Source organism: Gymnoscopelus microlampas, assembly GCF_963454915.1.
Source record: "Gymnoscopelus microlampas genome assembly, chromosome: 1".
Classification (NCBI taxonomy): Eukaryota; Metazoa; Chordata; class Actinopteri; order Myctophiformes; family Myctophidae; genus Gymnoscopelus; species Gymnoscopelus microlampas.
The window spans coordinates 34,070,964-34,091,700 of record NC_139962.1 but is presented as its reverse complement, the minus strand read 5'-3'; positions in this window follow the sequence as shown (position 1 = coordinate 34,091,700).

Sequence of the window (20,737 nt, the reverse complement as noted above, 5' to 3'; positions counted from 1 at the left end):
CAATTGTTGCTATTGCCGCCACAATGTTGATGGACTGAAACCAAATAATTCTACTCTTGTGTATTCGCGTATATGCAACAATAAAACATTTAGAATCTTCTATTGCATATTCCACTCCTTACTCACATCAGTGTTTAAACACATACCACACACACAACACCTTGCATATTAACACTACAGAGGCATACATATGCACATAAATACTGTATGTGCACACACGCATGCACACATGAACGCACATACAGTACAGGCCTACTGTATATACTTATAAACACATACTACAAAGTTTGCTTACAGTTATGAAATCTGTACGGTGACGTATGACAAATCAATTTGAAGTCGAGGCTGACAAAGTGGGTAATCATGATTCTACCACTTCCCCATTGCACGCAGTGTGAGGTGTAATGAATGTATAAGAAGACAGCCAAAATCATGCAGTGTCCACGTACTGTAGCTTCAGGTGGCGTAGCACGCTGGCTGTTTGAGACGACAGTAACATAATGTTTCAATCTTTTTTTCCCGAGCCATATCACAGAAGGTGAGCCCAGCTCTATCATTAACGGCCCTGGGGAGCCGTTCTCACCTCAAGCAATCAGGCGTTCATTTTGCTCTAAGTATTGATCATGTAAACAGGCAAAATTACTTCTGGTAAGATAGGGCCCTGGACGCAGAATGATTATTGTTGCATAATACTTACATTACCAACTCTTAGTGAACTCAGAACTGAAACCTGTTTGGCCCGTAATGACATTTCATCTTGGGTGTTTTCAGTAGACAGTAGGGGTGTCACGATTCACTTACCTCACGATTCGATTCAAAATCGATTCCTAGGGTGCCGATTCGATTAAAATTGCGATTCTGCGATTAATTGATATTCGATTCGATTCTGCGATTTATTGCGATTTTCTAGGGTGCCGATTCGATTAAAATTGCGATTCTGCGATTTATTGCGATTTTCTAGGGTGCCGATTCGATTAAAATTGCGATTCTGCGATTAATTGATATTCGATTCTGCGATTTATTGCGATTTTATAAAAAAAAAAAAAAAAAAAATTAAAAAAAAAAAAAGAAAAATTTTAAAAAAAAATTTAAAAAATCGATTTTAATATTTTGAATCGATTTTTAAAATCGTGGCATTAAGAATCGCGATTTATTCATGAATCGATTTTTTTTGACAGCCCTAGTAGACAGCCACTCAGTCATGCACAACCTCAATGAATGTCTCGACCCACTAGCATAACTATCAGAGAGTCATTGAGATGGAATGAGTCGCATCAATGAAGGGTCGTCACACTACACAGCAGTGGTTCTCAAACTTTTTCATGTCAAGGACCACCCAAAATGATATGTATTTGGCCGCGGACCCCCGTCTCAAAATATTTTGTTCCAGGGACCCCCCCAGAAGCAAAGATTTGAGTTACAAATGTTCACTTTAAAAAATATATACAGTATATTCAAAGGTTTGCAAAAATGGCAGATCTACAAGCTCATAGCGTGGCACTCGGTGCCGAGCTATGAGTTTGTATATCTGCTATTCTTGAATAGCCAAAGTATAAAAGGTTAAAGTGGTTGAAATGATTGTGATGCTATTTTAACATTTTGCTGGGTCCATGAGACAAATGAAGCACTGGTCACGTGGTTCATGTATTTAATTGCACGTGCTTCATCAATACCCATTATGAGGATTTAATGTTTGGAACTATACAGTAGTCGTGTATGGAAGTATTGTTTGCATGCCTAATGCAAATTATACAATAAGCATGTGACTTAAGCATTCTTCTTGTTATTGTTATCTCTGAGCACACTGAATCACATTCAAAATCATCTGTAAGTTGGTTTGGGCGATAAATGATTGAATATTGAATAATTATATGAATATTCTTTGTTTACATGATCCGCCATTGCTTTAAAATGATTGCGGCCCGATGGAGTCAACGGATATGATGCAACTTGGTAAAAGCCACCTTCAACTTGAACTTCACATATCACACGTTTTCAGGTGTGAAACCGTGGGAGGTTATCACAGTCTCTTGTGCAGGTGATATACATCAATTAGCAGCAGACAATATGCAAGTGTACAGTACAGTCGACAAGTATAGAATGTGTTAATAAGAAGTAACATCACCCAGCCAGTGCTGTCTGCAGTGGTGTAAAGTAACTAAGTACTGCATTTAAGTGCAATTTTGAGGTGTTTGTACTTTACTAAAGTATTTCCAATATCCAATACTTTTACTTACTCCACTACATCTCAGAGGCAGATATTGTACTTTTACTCCACTACAATTATTTGAAAACTTGAGTTACTAGTTACTTTGTAGATTCTGATTATTATTTCAAAACATACATTACCCACTTCAGGCCTATATACATTTCGGCAATTTGAAAATAGCCGATCTACAAGCTCTGCTATTTTCAATAGATACAATTATACATTTAAAAAACTTAAAAATGGGACATTCTGCATAATAAGCACTTTTACTTTTGGTACTTTAAGTACCAATACTTTTGTACTTTTACTCAAGTACATCTTGAATTCTCTCTCTCTCTCTCTCTCTCTCTCTCTCCCCCCTCTCTCTCTCTCTCTCTTCTCTGTGTCTTCCTGGGCTTGGTGTGATATTCCAGTAACTTTGTCAGATGTGGTATCAGGAGTTGTGAGACTGGGAGTACAACAGGAGCTTGGTCCTCATTGCTGACAGGCTGGATGAGAGCCAAATCCATGCATCAAAACTGGATGTTAATTGCTTAAATGGAGACAAACAATGGAATTTAATTCATCAGAGGCAGATAGCAGCGCCCCACTTATATTTGCATTGACATCACCCTTCCTTTGTTGTGGCTGTCTGTCAGCAGCAAGCAAGAAAAAGATGCCACTCTCTTTATTCTTTCTTTCTTTCTGGACAAAATCTGCGGTAGTAGCAAAAAGTGTTTTTAGAAGAAAGCGCAAAATGGCAGAAAATAGTCAGACACATATGGCTGTGGCCTACTGTATATGGGGAGTTGCTGCATTTCTTTTATTGTACGACCTATGGTTCAAGAGTTATGGGACAAAATTTGAAGTGGGCTGTTATACTGTAGCTAGCCTGGTAAACCCCCCCCCCCCCCTCCGGAAATCTCATTTGTAATTGATTTCTGAAATCAAATACAAATGAGATTTCCAGAGATTTCCGGAGCAGATCTACAAGCTCATAACGTGTTGCATCGCAACGCGTTTTTAGCTTGTATATCTGCTATTTTCAAACATTCTGGACTTTTACTTGTAACAGAGTATTTCTATATTGCAGTATTGATACTTTTACGTGAGTAAAGAATTGGAGTACTTTTTCCACCACTGCTAGTTCTTCATTGGTCTACTGGGGGTGTGCAGGCAAAGTTTGACCATGATCGGTCCAGTGGTGTCTGAGTAGCTGCTCACAGAAACACACACAAAATTCCGTTATTAGGGAAATACGTGCATGCATGTGTGCATGAGAGTGTCTGTCGTATGTGTGCATAAACCATAAACCTCATTTCTCAGACATGCATGAGATCTGCTATTCACCAGAGTCATGTGTCTGGCATTGAGGTCAGAGCTCAGTTTGTTGTGTAGCAAGGGGAAATGTCATTCATTATTTTTTTGGTCGACAAAAACAAAAATAATTTGTTTTGACTAATTAACTGTGGGAAATGTGCCACAGCAGTCAAAATGAAAAAAGTCTGGACATAAACCATGAGAGCAGAATGACAGATGAAGTTAAAATTATCAGTAATGACAGTATTCATTATGCTGTTTAATGGAGGAAATAGTAATGCAATGAAACTTTATACACTCGATAGACAGACAGACGGACGGACGGACGGACAGACAGACAGACAGACAGACAGACAGACAGACAGACAGACAGACAGACAGACAGACAGACAGACAGACAGACAGACAGACAGACAGACAGACAGACAGACAGACAGACAGACAGACAGACAGACAGACAGACAGACAGACAGACAGACAGACAGACAGACAGACAGACGGACGGATAGATAGATAGATAGATAGCCGAACAATAAGCTCAGGATGTGTCGCGTCGTGGCACATTGTGAGCTTGTAGATCAGAATTTTCTGAAACTCACACACACTCATCCGTCATCATACACATACATGCACTTTCACGCACTCACGCACGTGTGCATACACACACACGCACGCACGCATGCGCACGCGCGCACGCACGCAGGGACGCACTCACGCACAGACGCATGAATGAGGCATTCAGTGGTGGCCCTATACAAGCTGACCCAGAGTGTCATAAATGACACTCTGTCATATCTTATGCATTCTTTGATCACAGAGTGGAAAATTGCTTCCATTTTAACCGTTGAACAGGAAAGAATGTGCCCTTCATTCAAACAGCTTTACTACTGGATTGAAGGGCACCATTTATTTTAGCAAGCATTCTTAAGTGTTGCTTTTAGTTGTAAATGTTTTCCACTTAGCTGATTCACACACACACACACACGCTCGCACGCGTGTGTGTGCGTGCGTGCCAGTGCGCGCATACACGCTGGAATCATACCTGTCAAAATATATCTTCGCCTCTCCATCGTAACAGAGGCCACACAAAATGTACACAATATATGTATAGATTATATGAAACCAAACTGTTCTGGATCAGGGCCCACTTAAAAATCCATCTGACCTCTGAACACGGCAGCTGTCATGTTAAGTGGTCAGATGTGTGGGCCACGTGCAATTTCAGAGCTTTATTCTAATGATCAATACATCAGTTGATTCTGTTCCATCTCGGACCAATGGAACTAACTGTATACTTTAACTCATTGATTGCCAGAGTTAAAACATCATCTATAGCTGCCCTTGCCAGCCATTCCGAACGTTTTCACTAACCTTTGAAAAATCACAGAATATTTGTCTTCACAAAAGACAAGTACTGCACTTAAGTACAATTATGAGGTTGTTGTTTTTTTTACTTTACTTGAGTATAACCAATTTTCAGTACTTTTACTTCTACTCCACTACATTAGCCAGACTCCAAACTTTAGCTACTAGTTACTTTGTAGATTTGTATTATTATTACAAAACATACATTAACCACTTTAGCCCTACATGCATTTCGGTCATTTGAAAATAGCCGATCTACAAGCTCACAATGCGACGCATTGTGAGCTTGTAGACATTATACATTTGAAAACTTGAAATGGGTCTGCCCATTATGGGTCTTCTGCATAATGAGTACGGTACTTTCTACTTTTGGTACTTTAAGTACATTTTGATACCAATACTTTTGTACTTTGACTGAAGTCATTTTTGAATTCCGGACTTTTACCTGTAACAGAGTATTTCTACACTGCAGAATTGATACTTTTACTTAAGTAAAACATTTGAGTACTTTTTCCACCACTGATATTACAATAATAGTGTGTGGCTGTCACAAAATACCAACACACCTGGAGGACATGTGTGACGGCACACCACCGTGGCTGTGTGGGAAGCCCTGCAGTAGGCATAGCCCTCACTGAGCCCCAGTTATCTCTGTTCTGCTCCCCTCCTCCAAGGGTCTGTTCTGTGCTCCATGCACTGCTGGTGCTGGCAGCCCCATGCAGAGACATCCCTACTGTGATAACCTCATATTAAAGCAACGTGTTTTCATCTCTCTCATGCTTCATTTAAGCCTGATTTATACTTTGCCGCGTGCCGGTGTCCTGTGCCAAAAAACAGCTATTTGTATTGTGTACAACTTTGTTGATCTCCTATATCCAACAAATACAATACAAATAAATGAAGGTGCCAACTGGAACCCAAACTGGGTCTTCAGAGTGATGCCAGCATAGAAGAACCATTTTCGGTTCCAGAAAGGCCAAGGTTCTTTAAAAGAGCATTTATTTGGTTCTACAAAGAACCCGTAACCACTTTAACCCTCTATACTTCATTGACCAGTGTCTTCCAGATACCGACCGACAAAATACTTTGTCCGCTCCTTTTTTTCCCCCTCATCACCAAACCTCTTCACTGGAAAAAAAATTGCAAAGTGTGGTTGCGCCGACGCCGGTCGTGGGTCGTGATGCGCCATTCTAATTGGGTGCCAATCGGATCCCGCGTTAGCGATAAGTGCCGCTTTGATTTTAGGAAATAGGCCCCTCCCACTAAAGAAACAGGCCCCTCCCATAAATGTAATGGGCCAATCATATTGTCACGTCACTCCTGAGATCACTTGTGTTTCATTTTGAGAAGATTGATCCCCCCCAAAATCATGTTTTTGCATCAAACGGTTACATTTTGAGCATTTGTGGCGCCCCCTATGGATCAAAGTGGAAATGCTTTTGGGGATTTGTTGAGTAAACCACCCTTGACATGTGATTCAAATTTGGGATTGACCGGACGTTTCTTGCATGATTTTTGGCCTTTTTGTAAAACAGGCCCCTCCCGCTAACTTTGGAAGCCATTTACGGACGAACGGTATGGACAAAATTCCGCTTGGAGATGTTTATCGCATGGGTCCAGAGATCATGTGTACCGACTTTTGTGAAATTTGGACAAAATATGTGGGAGGAGGAGCTAAAAGTGTGTTTTGAAGAAAATTCAAAATGGCAGAAAATCTATCCTGACGCAAATGGGCTTTGGGGGAGTTGCGTCATAACCCAAGGAATCTAGGGGGGAAAATAATTTTATTCTAGGACCTACGGTTCAAGAGTTATAGGCCAAAACGTAAAGTGGGCTGTTATAGCGCCACCATGTGGCCGACTGGTATAATTATGTTTTGAATAATTTCACACTAAATTATGAACCTCCCCTCCTAGCCCTTACGGCTTCTGAGAAATAAATACTTGCATGGGAGTTTTTACATTTTCCCATTAAAGTGGATGGGGAAATTTAATGCACTAATAAATCAATATCAATTAAACTATGTAACCAATCTCTTGGCAAAATACAAGTGCACGATTCCCGGTGAAGCCGGTCATTTTGGCATATGGCACTAAATTGGGAAAAATAAACTGTGGGAGGAGATGCAGCCCAAAATAAAGTTTATCTAGATTAATAAATAAAGTGGGAAGATTACTATAGTGTGGCTGTTAGGGCAACCACACTAATGAGTCGAGTGATTGACAAGAAAAATGGAGCACCTGAGATTTGATCTATACGTACCTACTACCTAGCGATGGTTAGACTCAAAGCATACGTAGCAGAGAAACAGATGTTCCTTTCTTTATTAATAAACATATTGCTCTAAAAAGACCCATCTGTCTTATTGAATTCTAACACACCGCTATCTGTGTCTTTACGCTACACTTAATGTTACACATAACAAAAAACACACACACACACACACACACACACACACACACACACACACACACACACACACACACACACACACACACACACACACACACACACACACACACACACACACACACAATGCACCACTCTCCCCCAGCTGTGTGTTCTCGTTCATAAATGTCACTGGCACTGTGCTCAGTGTGGCTAATCATAATTTTATTTATAATTTCCATAATAAATGATCAACATGCAACGTGCAGAGGTTAACAAACGTGACTCTGTCCCGAATCCGTTAAACAAAGGAAAATATAGCCAGATTCTGTTATCTTCATTGTGGCGTGTGTGTTTAGGCCTAAATAAGTTTCTCTACATTTTAATGTTGTGAACAGTACAGTATACAGGAGTAATAGTACAGTAGTTAAGTAGTAATAGTATTATTTCAGCAGTATATTAGTTAGTAGTATAGTAGCCAGTGGTGTAAAGTAAAGCACATTTACTTGAGTACAATTTTGAGGTATTTGCACTTTACTTGAGTATTTCCAATTTTCAGTACTTTTACTTTTACTCCCCTACATCTCAGAGACAAATATACTTTAACCCCACTACACTTATTTGAAAACTTTAGTTACTTTATAGATTTAGATTATTATTACAAAACATACATTATAACTTCACTCCAGGCCTACATTTCGGCCATTTGAAAATAGACGATCTACAAGCTCACAATGCGTCGTGATGCGACACATTGTGAGTTTGTAGATCGGCTATTTTCAAAAGATTTGTATACATTTGAAATGGGACATTCTGCATAATGAGTGCTTTTACTTCTGGTACTTTAAGTACATTTTGATGCCAATGCTTTTGTACTTTTACTCAAGTACATTTTGAATTCCGGACGTTTACTTGTATTTGTAATTGATACTTTTACTTAAGTAAAACATTTTAGTGCCCTTTTCACCACTGATAGCAGCAGTAGTAATAGTAGTAGTTCAGTAATACGATGCAGACTGTCTGTCCCTATCCCTTCGCTGATGGATCTTTTTGACTGCAAGAACTAAGTGAACTTCACAGGGTCTGTTAAGTTGGTGTTCTGGTTTACCTTCCACTATGAAGGTTACCCTCCGTAGTGGACAAGGGCTATGAGTCACCATGGTAATCGCTGTGAGCGTCTAGACTCCTCTCTCTCCTGGGCTCCCAAGCTGTGGAATGAACTCTCCGTCTCAGTCAGGACTGCAGACTCACTCTTCACCTTCCACCACAGTCTGAAAACTACAGAGCCCCGGAGTGGCCATTGAAAGAAAGGCCGACTCTACAAATGTCTTCTAAATACAGTTTTTTGAAAAAACGTATGTTGCTATATTAGTGGTTCTCAAACTTTTTCATGTCAAGGACACCCAAAATTATATGTATTTTTCTTATCTTTTCTTAATCCTTTTTTTAGACATAGGATAGGATAGGATAGGATAGGATAGGATAGGATAGACCTTTACTAATCATGACGGAAATACAGTTAGTAGTAACACTAGTAACAAAATAATACAAAAGACAGTATTTAAAGACAATATAAAGATGACTTAACATAAAGTATTCTGTGCCTGGAATGGTCAGGTTATCGTGTATAAGCCACCAATAGGTGGACATGAAGGCAAAGGTAACATTTGTATTCCATCACCGACAAAAAAAAACGGCATATAAATAGACTAGGGATTGACCTGGCCGCCTACACTAGGCCTAAACTTTGCGCTCTGTTTACGCGACCATTTACCCCGTGGTGTGTTGACTAGAGCTCATGACATTTACTCTGCTCTTTCACTTAGAAAGTCGTTCTGGATTAGAGCGTCTACTAAATGCCCAAATTGTAAATCGTTGGTCGGAGATGAATTGGGAGAGGAATTTAGCATTTAGAGTTATAAATAAAAGATTGTTTCTACCATTGTCATGACTTCTACTGAAGGTCAGAGACCCACCAGCCATTAAAATACTATTAGTATGGTCACGCTTAAAACCGGAGACAGAGGAATTACCGAAGGTGTCATTGAAAATGAAAACTTGTGTTTGGTCCAACTTGGGCGACTCCTCGTGACCTGCGGGCTGCTAGAGGTGACGCTTGATCCGTTTAAATTATGCGTTTGACATTTACACCTGATTTATTTTATTTTGTTCTTTTTCTGTTCCATTTATGCCCGCGACATTGCTGTTCAAACAGCAAATCCAAATGGATGATAACTGTCAAAAGGGAGAGACCTTGGCGGGGATAATTTGCCTAAGTGACGGAACATGCTTCCGTCCCCTTGAACCGCTACATCTCATTTCGCCGCCTCAAGGTCCCCCGAAGCGTGCGATGATGTCGTCACTGGCGATGTCGAAACGGACAGGCCAAAGTCAGCCAGGCGTGTTGTTGCTGCATCTGCTTCCATCAGGCCGACCCCGATGAGGAGCACACGATTATTCACAACGTTGTTGTCGTGGGCAGAAACCTCTTATCTCCATATTTGTTATTTTTTATGTTGTTGTTGTCTCCGCCAGGAGACTATGTTTTCGTTCTCGTCCTTCCGTGTGTCCACCAAGCTAACATTGGTCAAGCTTCACGTGACACGTGACAATATGTTGAAAGGGTGTGCTTTGATTGGCTAGCGAGACGCATGATGAAATAGAGACCTATAAATAGGTGTGTCACTTCAAAAGATCATTTATATCTTTTGAAGTGAGGTAAGCAGGATTAATCAGGAACAGTACTGGCGGAGACCTGTGCTCCGAGGAGCACATTTTCTATTTTTTTTGGTAAATGAATGCCCTACTTGATCATTCTCCAGCAGGGGTGGGCAACTTTGATATAAACATAATGAAGACAATATAATTTAAATTCATTATAAGCTAGTAATATAGACTGAAGTAATTAAAGCGGGTCATGTCTCCATGTTTGGAATTGTAACAGCTGAAATCAATAATATATCAGTATTCCGATATTAACCTGCGGGCCGCATTAAGTGAAGGTGGGGGCCGTCTGTGGCCCCTGGGCCGCCAGTTGCCCGTGTATGTTCTACAGCGTCACACAAAAGCATCACAATTAGCAGGCCTGCAAGCTTGAAACCTGTTGCGATCTGCTACTTTCAACCGTTTTGGACATATGAGGTTTCCACACTGACAGAGACGGTATAATGTTTGTGCTTATTTCTCCCAAACAGAAGGGGTTAATTAATTATGCTCATGAGACACCTCGACGCTATTGTCTTGCGTTATTTTTCTTTCCGGGACACAGCTGGAGGTCTGCAAGCTCAGTCATGCGCTAAATATGTCACCTAGAATTATAGAGCCATTGGGATTTGCTGCATGGGCACACGGACCGGTGATCTCTCGGCCGTCCAGGGGTGCAGGGGCATGCGTCTCCGGGGGGGTTTCACCGTGTCCAGGGGGGAGCGAGCAGTAGGATAGGGCCAGCCTGGCCAGGGAGCTAAGTGAGTATAGGTCTACCCACTGGCCTGGGGAAGATGCGGCAAGTCATGCAAACAGACGGTAACAGTTTTATAAACGATAAAGTCCTCTGTATTAATTTATCCATTTGTGACTCAGAGAGTGTACAACTGTAACCGGATGGACAGTGGTGTAAAGTAACTAAGTACATTGTAAGTGATATTGTTCTGTTAAAATAAGTGCTAAATAGCTCTGAATTCATGTATCATTGATATTAAGTTTGTAGTACAGAGGTCTCAACATCTCTAGTAATCTCAGATCTTTAGTAATGAGAAAATACATTTTCAGGGATACCAATCTAATCAGGACAGAGAACCCCTACAGGATACAGGATGAACAAGTGAAATTGTAAGTGATGGGGGAAATAAATGAGCAGACAAAATTGTCTAGACCGGAACACTATAAAGTTGAAGCAGATAAATTATCTCTGTGGGGTTCTCTCTCCTGATTGGATTAGATTGGTATCCCGGCCTGAAAATGTAGGGAGACGCCCGTTACTGAACAAAAAAAACTCTATGACAATGATTCCTATCAGAAGAATAGAGCTTCAACTTTTAACACCAATTGACGCTGAGGATTTTACTGTCATACGACACAGCACATGTCATTAGTACTTTTAGTGTTGATTTTGACAGCTAATTTTTATTCAGTTTTCAAAAGTTCTTTTGAATCAAATTCCATTTAGTTTTAGTCATATTTTAGTCATCTGAAATGTTTTACTGTTAGTCTAGTTTTAGTCGACTTAATATCATAAGATTATAGTCGACTAAATGTACAGTTGATTTAGTCGACTAAAATGTATTGGCGGTGCCTTGATGGCGTCGTAATGGCTGATTTTACACTTGGTTGCATGCTGAAAACAGCCGATCAACAAGCTCACAATGCGTCGCAGCACGATGCGTTGTGAGCTTGTAGATCTGCTATTTTCAGAGCGCTACACAACGTCTTTCAGTTCTACTGGATCTCTTCCATTAGTCCCTGCCTAACATTCTAGTCTAGTTTTTATTTGCCGACGAAATTGTCAATATATTTAGTCTTAGTTTTAGTCTTTTTAGTCTTAGTCTTAGTTTTTATTTAGCTTTTATTTAGTTTTCGTCAGTGAAAAAAGGAAGTCGACCAACATTTTTCGTCATAGTTTTAGTCGACGAAATCAACACTGCTTTTGACACAGCTGAATAATGTCATCCGATGTCACTAAAGGAATAATCCACTGTTCTTCAACCTTGTCTTTTTTTCCCCCACTAGGAGCGATGATCAATACATCAGCCTAAGTCCATAAATGCTCTCTGTATCGCTGAGGCAGCAAATTGAAAGGGGGAACAAAAAAAATCCTTTAACACATGCTGAAATGTGTTAAAGGACACAATCTGTTCACAGTGCTGCCGTCAGGCAGGCGTTACGGCGTGTGCACTATCAGATGCTACTGTACACACACACACACACACACACACACACACACACACACACACACACACACTTACACACACACACTGAGGTACAGTTTACACAGCCAGGCCATCAGGCTGCTGAACAGACGCTAAAGCCCTGCTGCATATGTCTGTATATATTCACCATATACTGTACCTATATGTACTGGACCTGCTACATATGTCTGTACGTATTCACCATGTACCTACTGTACATGTACCTGCTGCATATCGTTAGCCTCGTGGCATAATTGGCTAAGTCATATTTTTAAGGTTTTCAGGGAAGAAGAAGCAAAAAATTGCTTTTTGCTTAAGTCATCTAGGTGACTTATTGTAGGCAATCATGAGTAAAAAACAAATTTTGACTAAGGCATGTTTATCTGCCTTTATTTATTATGCTTAAATTTACTCTCCTAACACTGCTGATTCATCCTGCCTACTGCCTTATTGCCAATGTTCTCAATGTTATCAGAATGCTTGTTACATAAAAATAAAATCTGTCAAAAAGTGGTCTTAAAAGCACTTCCTGTCTAAGTAATTTTGTAATGTCTGATTGTTTTAGGACATAATTAACTAGACGAGTCGCAATTCTGGGAAATTGAAAAGTGTGGTTGCGCCGACGCCGGTCGCGGCTCGCAGGCGGCCGCCGGGACGTGAGGGATACGCCGGGAGGATTACCGTCGGAGGCAACGCGACGTGCGATTCGAATTCGGTGCCGATCGGATCCCGCGTTCGTGACACGTGCCGTTTTGATTTGAGGAAATAGGCCCCACATTACTACAATATCTAAACGTTTATCTCATGCTACACTCCTCAGTGTTCATTTACAGATTGATAAATCAAGCCTTTTTTTAAATGTTCAATTCTCAAAATATTAGTTTGTGTGTGTTTTCATGAGCATTTCTAAAAACGTACCCCTGAAAACCAATAACCCATGTTTCTATTGTTACCTAGTTTAAAAAGTGTCCATGGTGAGAATTCTCCCGTCCCAAAAGTCATGCTTGTATGTGTTCCACCTGCTGAATATGTCTGTACGTACTGTATTCACTCATACCTGCTGCATATGTCTGTACGTATTCACCATATACCTGTGTACCTGCTGCCTATGTCTTATATTCACCCATAACTGCTGCATATCATGTCCTCTGTACATATTCACCATGCTAGGTAAAAACATTCCAGAATGTGGCCCTGTCCTAGCTGAAAGCCCCCCATAACCCCCAATAACCCCCGCCCATCATACCCCTCATCATCCCCATACACTTTTGACCCTATAATCTGTCCTTTCTTGTTTTTTCCGTGCACTATTTTGTACCCTTGTGTACTGTACACTGACCCGTTCACCCTTACGGTGACCGTATACACATAATGCTCATGCATTTTTATGGATCCTCCTCATGAATTTTTATGTATATTCGATAACAAGCACAAAGTATTTACAGCTGCCCTACATTTGACTATACGTACAGTAATTCAATTACAAATTTGCAAGTCATTATTATTGGACTAGCAATACCGCGCAACTCCAAAAAACATTATAATAATACATCTAACAAACAAACAAACACTTAATCTAATGTAACATGTTTTTTTTTTTAATTATATACCAATCTGCAGCATAACAATGTATTTGTGTTTTTGCAACTGAGAGGACCTCTGGAAAGAAACCAATTGAGGGAAGTAAATGCTGGGGTTTAACACGGAAGCTTTGGGCAACGTCGCCCCGTTTTCATTTGATTTGTATTAGCCTGGGAGTCTGCTGGTTCTTGGCAGAGAACAACAGAGTTAAATGTCGTTCTCCTCGATGCATTGTAAGTGGGTTAGCATATTCATTTAGATCTGAAGTAGGCTATACCTAGAAGCATCCACCTCAATGATTAGTAAGTCATCAACGGGCAGTTTGTGCACATGCGAGCCCCTCGACAATTGAGATGCAGAGGATGTGATAAAAAGGACAAAGCAAGTGAAAATATAGCCCCGGTTCTCTGGAGATTTTGGCTAAAATTATGCCAAATAATTTTGTCTTAATCTTTGGCAGCCAATGTCCTCTGCTAACATGAAAGAGTTTTCTTGCCGTTACAAGCTGTGAGAAAATAACATTAATGTCTGCAACTAATTAAGGGAAATTGAATAAAATTATTACATTATTTCTCCAAGGACACAGCTTAAGGGGTGTGATCATGACAAACACTGCTGGGCTCTACAGTAACAAAGCAGCACAGATAGAAACCATTGTGCATTTGTGTAAAATCAAAGCACTTAAATGGCCAAAGAGTATTGCTATAAAAGCACTAAATTAAGTTTGCATTACAGTCACGTTTATTGTAGATTGAATAATGTTCCGTTCTATGTAAATTCATGCATTTGTGGCTCAAACAAGGGATATGAAGTATTTGCAATTACTTATAATTGTTGAAATGTGTATAGTATTGACTGTGTATCATATTATTTCCCTTCTTTTATACATGCTAGTTATACTATGTATGGATATATATTCATGACTTATTTGTTAATGATTTTAATTTATGTAGATTATTTTTCATTGTACCTTAATGCTGAGAATGATACTTACAGTAGACCTATAGCATGTTCTGTAGACATATGCAACTGTAGGTTTGATGTTTACTTGGTATCCTAGTTTCTTTGAAGCACTAAATAGTTTTTTATTTGCACTCTAATATGTGACTATTACCCTGTTTGTTGATTAGGGTTCAAGCTATTTAATCTAATCTCACACTGTTAAATGCCTAAAATTGCAATTGTTATAGTAAATGTCAACCATTTTACCCACAGTACAATGTTTAAACGTTTATCCATGCTACACTCCTCAGTGTTCATTTACAGATTGATAAATCAAGCCTTTTTTTAAATGTTCAATTCTCAAAATATTAGTTTGTGTGTGTTTTCATGAGCATTTCTAAAAACGTAGCCCTGAAAACCAATAACCCATGTTTCTATTGTTACCTAGTTTAAAAAGTGTCCATGGTGAGAATTCTCCCGTCCCAAAAGTCATGCTTGTACGTGTTCCACCTTCACACTAGGAGTCATTGTCTGGCCCGTATATATAGGAGCCCGAGACAAGTTCAGTTTAAATTAAGATAAAGCATCGTGGACGGAGCTTTGTGTTCCAGTTATAACTTCCCCCGAGGTCAGGGGCCACACCTGGACCATTCTTCCTCGGCTCGCGCCTCGTGTCATCACTACCTCCACCGGGGTCACAGCACCTCGCAAGGTCCCCGTGTCAGCGACTGAGCTCCTGCATGCTGCATCTAATGGTCACCCTGACCAGGTGTTTCTGGGTCTTGCTCCAGAATAGTTTCAGCTTGCTTCCCGTCCGGTGACACAAAACACACACTTCAGATGTGTGTGTTTTTTTTTACACGTTAACCTAGAATCACATGTAAGATCATCTTGGAATGATCGTTTTACACCAATGTGAAACGACATCTCCCAAAGTTACAAACTTATGTGGACTTGAAAAAGTACTACATTTTTTTATTTAAGTAAAAGTATGCTGCAATGTAGAAATACTCAGTTACAAGTAAAAGGCATGTGTTCAAAATGTTACTTGAGTAAAAGTACAAAAGTATTGGCATCAAAATATACTTAAAAGTACAAAAAGTAAAAGTACTAAATTGTTTGAAAATAGCCAATCTACAAGCTCACAACGCGTCGCATCGCGCCGCGTTGTGAGCTTGTAGATTGGCTATTTTGTAGATCGGCCATTTTGAAATAGCCAATATATAAAACAGGGCTAAAGTGGTTAATGTATGTTTTATAATATAATAATTTGTATCTGCAAAGTAACTAGTAACAAAAGTTTTCAAATAATTGTAGTGGAGTAAAAGTACAATATTTCCCTCTGAGATGTAGTTGAGAAGAAGTAAAAGTATTGAAAATTGGAAATACTCCAGTAATGTAAAAATACCTCAACATTGTACTTTAGTACAGTACTTGAGTAAATGTACTTAGTTACTTTACACCACTGAAGTGCATTAACTACGTTTTTGGACACACCGACTTATTTGTGTATCCCAAAGGTCAAATTAGCCTTCGTGATTTTGGGGGATAAACAATTACCTCAAGAACAGATGTAGCCTGGTTCCATACCATAGACCCCGCCCACTCTCTGAGTGGACTGCCTCTTGGTCTGGTGTCGTAAATGGGAACCTAGGACTTCTCCGGTTCAAAATGCGTTGTCCAATGAGAGTCGGAGGTGGGCGTGGGGATCCCTTAGGATTGGTTTAGGGAAATTCCACGCAGCTTTAGTCTGATGATCAGGCTAGAACAGATGTACAATTAGTGTAATATCACTTATGCCGATATCTCATTTGGCTGAGCAGTTGAAACACTTTTAAACCCATTTTTCAGTGATTTCTTTTTTCATAGTTACTGCACTTTGGCTTTGTAGAGCTACTCTGGAGCAAACATTCAGTGACAATAACAGATCTACAAGCTCACAATGAGCTTGGAAATGTGACATTTTCGGCTAAGATATTTAGTGTGGAGCGACAACACTGGAGGGCCGTATACAGCCCTGGGTGACTCCGGTCAAGTAGCTACAGAATAGGGTTTAACTGGTTATCCAATATGTATGGTAGAGTATGTTAATACAATATAACTAGAACATCTGCAGTGGTGGGAGGTGGGTGGTGGGAGGTGGTTTCCTACTCTTCCATAGAGCAGGCGTCTTCAACAGGGGATCCGTGTGGAACGCCCTACCAAAAGGAGTAAAGGAGTGTAAAACCCTACTCTCTTTCAAAACAGCCCTAAAGATACACCTTCAGGAGGCTGCAATTGGAAAATGGCCCCTGTCTAAGTCCTAACCTAACCTACCCCCCTACCCCCCCCCCTCTCTCCTTCTCCTTTTGTACATATTTCTGAAACAAGCTCAGTGCTTTTATGAGTCTTCCAGTTTAGTAGACCTTGTATTGTGAATTTGTACTTCCATGTACTGTTGTTCTCATGTCTTACTAAATAAAGTACATCAATCAATCAATCAACCCCTAGGCGGTCCTCAGAGCTACTACAGGGGGGGCCACCTGTGTGTGACAGGATGATTTTTTGCATTAACCACTTGTCAGGGAAAAAGTCAGGAAAGAAGGCGAAGCCTCTGAAAATATGCTTATTTTGTTTATATTGCCTATATAGTCTGGAAAAGAAAGACATCTTTAGAAAAGCAAAGGAATGTTTAATTATAAAGAAGTAAAATAAGCCATAATCCAAACGACACAACTCTCACAAGCAAAGTGTGTGTGTGTGTGTGTGTGTGTGTGTGTGTGTGTGTGTGTGTGCGTGCGTGCGTGCGTGCGTGCGTGCGTGCGTGCGTGTGTGCGTGCGTGCGTGCGTGCGTGCGTGCGTGTGTGTGCGAGGTTGGGAAACGATGCATAGAGAGACTCATTCCTGACAGCAGTCGGCCATGTCAGCCCTGACGAAAAGCGATTTTGTTATTTTGAAACAAAATGCCAGAGGCTTAAGTTACTGTGTGAATGTGTACAGATATTACCACCTTCAGAGGAAAATAGCCCATCAAATTTGTGAGCTCAATCAAAAATAAGATCGAGCTCCAAGTTTTACTTTGCCAATTAACGGCGTGAGTAATGACATGCTGCCTAGGAGGGACTTCATTACATTTTCACACTGGTAATCAACTCTCTTGCACAACTGAACACAATCTCTGTGACAAGTGCGTGGGACATGTACAAATCAGAGAATCAAAAACACCAAGACACTGTTTGTGACTTCACAAAAAACTGGATGTTCACACCAAAATGGGACATTTTCCAATTCAGTGACACCTACTCTGAAAGAAAACATATTTGCTAGCATGAAAAACTGTAAAACGCACGTTTGCTTTTGACATTATTTAACCTGATCCCTTTACTTAACAAAAACCTTAAATTGTACCATATTAGTATAGTACAGTGCGTGCGTGTGTGCGTGTGTGTATGTGAAATGTCCTTTTTTGTTGTCAGAATGTGTTAACTTCAGACATTAACAAAACTATTACTTTAAACGGTACCATATCATTATAATGACTAGTGTGTGCATATACATTGTATTGTGATTGTGTACTGAAAGAGAGGAATCAGTCACCGGGTTGTACAGCTGTTGAAAAGCAAATGTCACGATCTTCTCTCATGAGCTTTCCGTGCATGTAAAGAGCATTGTTTACCAAAATGATTCATCTCGGGCCCCACTGCTCCTATACTCGTGTAAAGCCGCCATAGTGCTAAGTGCAGCGCTGAGCCTACAAAGGAACACGCATTTATCTCTGAAGGGAAAGGCAAAAAAGAGCTTTCCTCAAGTGAGTTGCCACTGAAAGAAAGAACACACTGCCTGCCCTTCAGCCTCGACGGAGAAAACCTGCAAGGATTGTCTCTCCTCACTCCTCCCAAACCTCTCTCTCTCTCTCTCTCCCTGTCTCTCTCTCGCTCTCTGCTCTGGCGGGCCCACTGAGAGAGAGAGAGAGAGAGAGAGGGGGGGGGGGGGGGGGGGGGGGGTCGTTGCATATGCATGCGAGTCAATATGTTGGAGCCTGTCTCCGCGGTGGGTCGGGCAGCCAGGGTCTAATCTGCAAAAGGGTGTTATGGCAGGCGAGGGGAATTCAATTGTATATTACAAAGTCACAGACGATTGACCGGCTTCCAGACAGACAGACAGACACACAGAGGCCAGAGAAAATGGAGGATTGCTCTATCCTCTGAGTGGCTTCCATCACTCTGTCCACAAGGGCCGCTGGAGCGTAAGATGTCTGCGCCGCTCAGCCTGGCATCGATAAGCGCTTCGCTTAAAGAGCAGGTGGGAGATATATTCATTGGCTGTCCTCAGACAAACACCAGCCATTAGCATATGGAGGTCGGTCTATATAGCTGAAAGCCGCTAACTCGGCTGAGCAAAGTTAGCTATCGATGGTTTAGCTACATCCGGATGAGTCAGAGGGAGAGAGAGTGAGAGAGGGAGTGAGAGTGAGAGTGAGAGTGAGAGAGAGAGATATATAGAGAGAGAGAGAGAGAGAGAGAGAGCTGAAATAATACGGATGTCACACTCCCCTGATACACTAATACGCTGTAGTGTTGGGAAGTTATTACATGTCATTCTCCAATTACCACAGTCGTCCATTCATTATTCATTATTCATATTGACAAGTGTGGCCTGCACGTAATCCATTTCAAATTGTTGTTTTAGGAAATGTGTGCCATACTATAATCCAGATTTGTTGTGCTGTATTATAAGTGACACCACCCCTCATGTATAAAATGTGTAAATAAAACTTGAGGTTGAATAACAATGAACGGTAAGTAAATCAGTCGGAATATGTCTACCGCCGTTGTCCCTAAACCTGTGGCTGTCCTCACAGTCCATATGAACCAAACCATAACAATCATAATGTATAATGGTATTCTGATTATTACACAAAACAGTCATCCTGTTCAATAGAACGATAGGATCCCAAAACACTTTGTGCACAATATAATCTGTAAATATTATTCTTCAGGCAATCCCGTTTTATTAACCCTTTTAGACCAGGAAAGAATCTGTGTTTTTTTTAGATTTCTTTGGCTATTCAAAAATAGCAGATATAGATAGCTCATAGTGCGGCACTGAGTGCCGCGCTATGAGCTTGAAGATCTGCTATTTTAGAAAAATCTTGAAAATTATGTGGAAATCCTTGAATATATATATATATTTAAAGCAAACATTTGTAACTCAAGTCTTTACTTCTGGGGATTCTACAAATGTCTTCTAAATCCTAACAGTTTTCTGAAACACTTATGTTTCTTTAATATCAGTGGTTCTCAAACTTTTTTCATGTCAAGGACCCCCAAAATGATATGTATTTGGCTGTGGACCCCCATTTCAAAATATTTTGTTCCAGGGACCCTAACAAGCAAAGATTTGAGTAAAAAAAAGTTTGCTTTAAAAAAAAAAATATATATATATATATATGATTTTTCAAAAATAGCAGATTTACAAGCTCGCACCGAGTGCCGCGCTATGAGCTTGTCGATCTGCTATTTTTGAATAGCCCAAAGACATCTAAAATGACACACAGATGCGTTCCCGCCGGTCTTACTGGGTTAAGACAGACGAGTGAGACAAGACATGAAAGTGGCACTTATTAAAAAGGATTAGAACACAGAGCTCAGAGTAAAATTAATTAACAACCCGGCGAGAACATGAAACAGGACAAAAACAATTTACGAGGAACAAAGTGCAAAGCAACAAAAGACAATGTGCAACCGCGACGCAGTCAACTCTTGTTATTGAGTCGGTTACATTATAACAGAGCGACTTAATAATGAGGTCAAAGATAATCACGTTATTTAATTCAATGAAAGAAAGTTTGCGAAATTGTTTTCACTCAGCGTTTCACACAGAGGGCTACAGGCTAATCTGCCAAGATGATTATTACATTTAGGAGAAACTCCGGACCCGTAATATCTGACTATGTCTGCACTACTGAAATTGGATGGACTAAAGTTCAAGACAAAGTTCTTTATATCGTTCATGACTTGATGATGATGTGTGTGTGTGTGGTGTGCGTGTGTGTGTGTGTGTGTGTGTG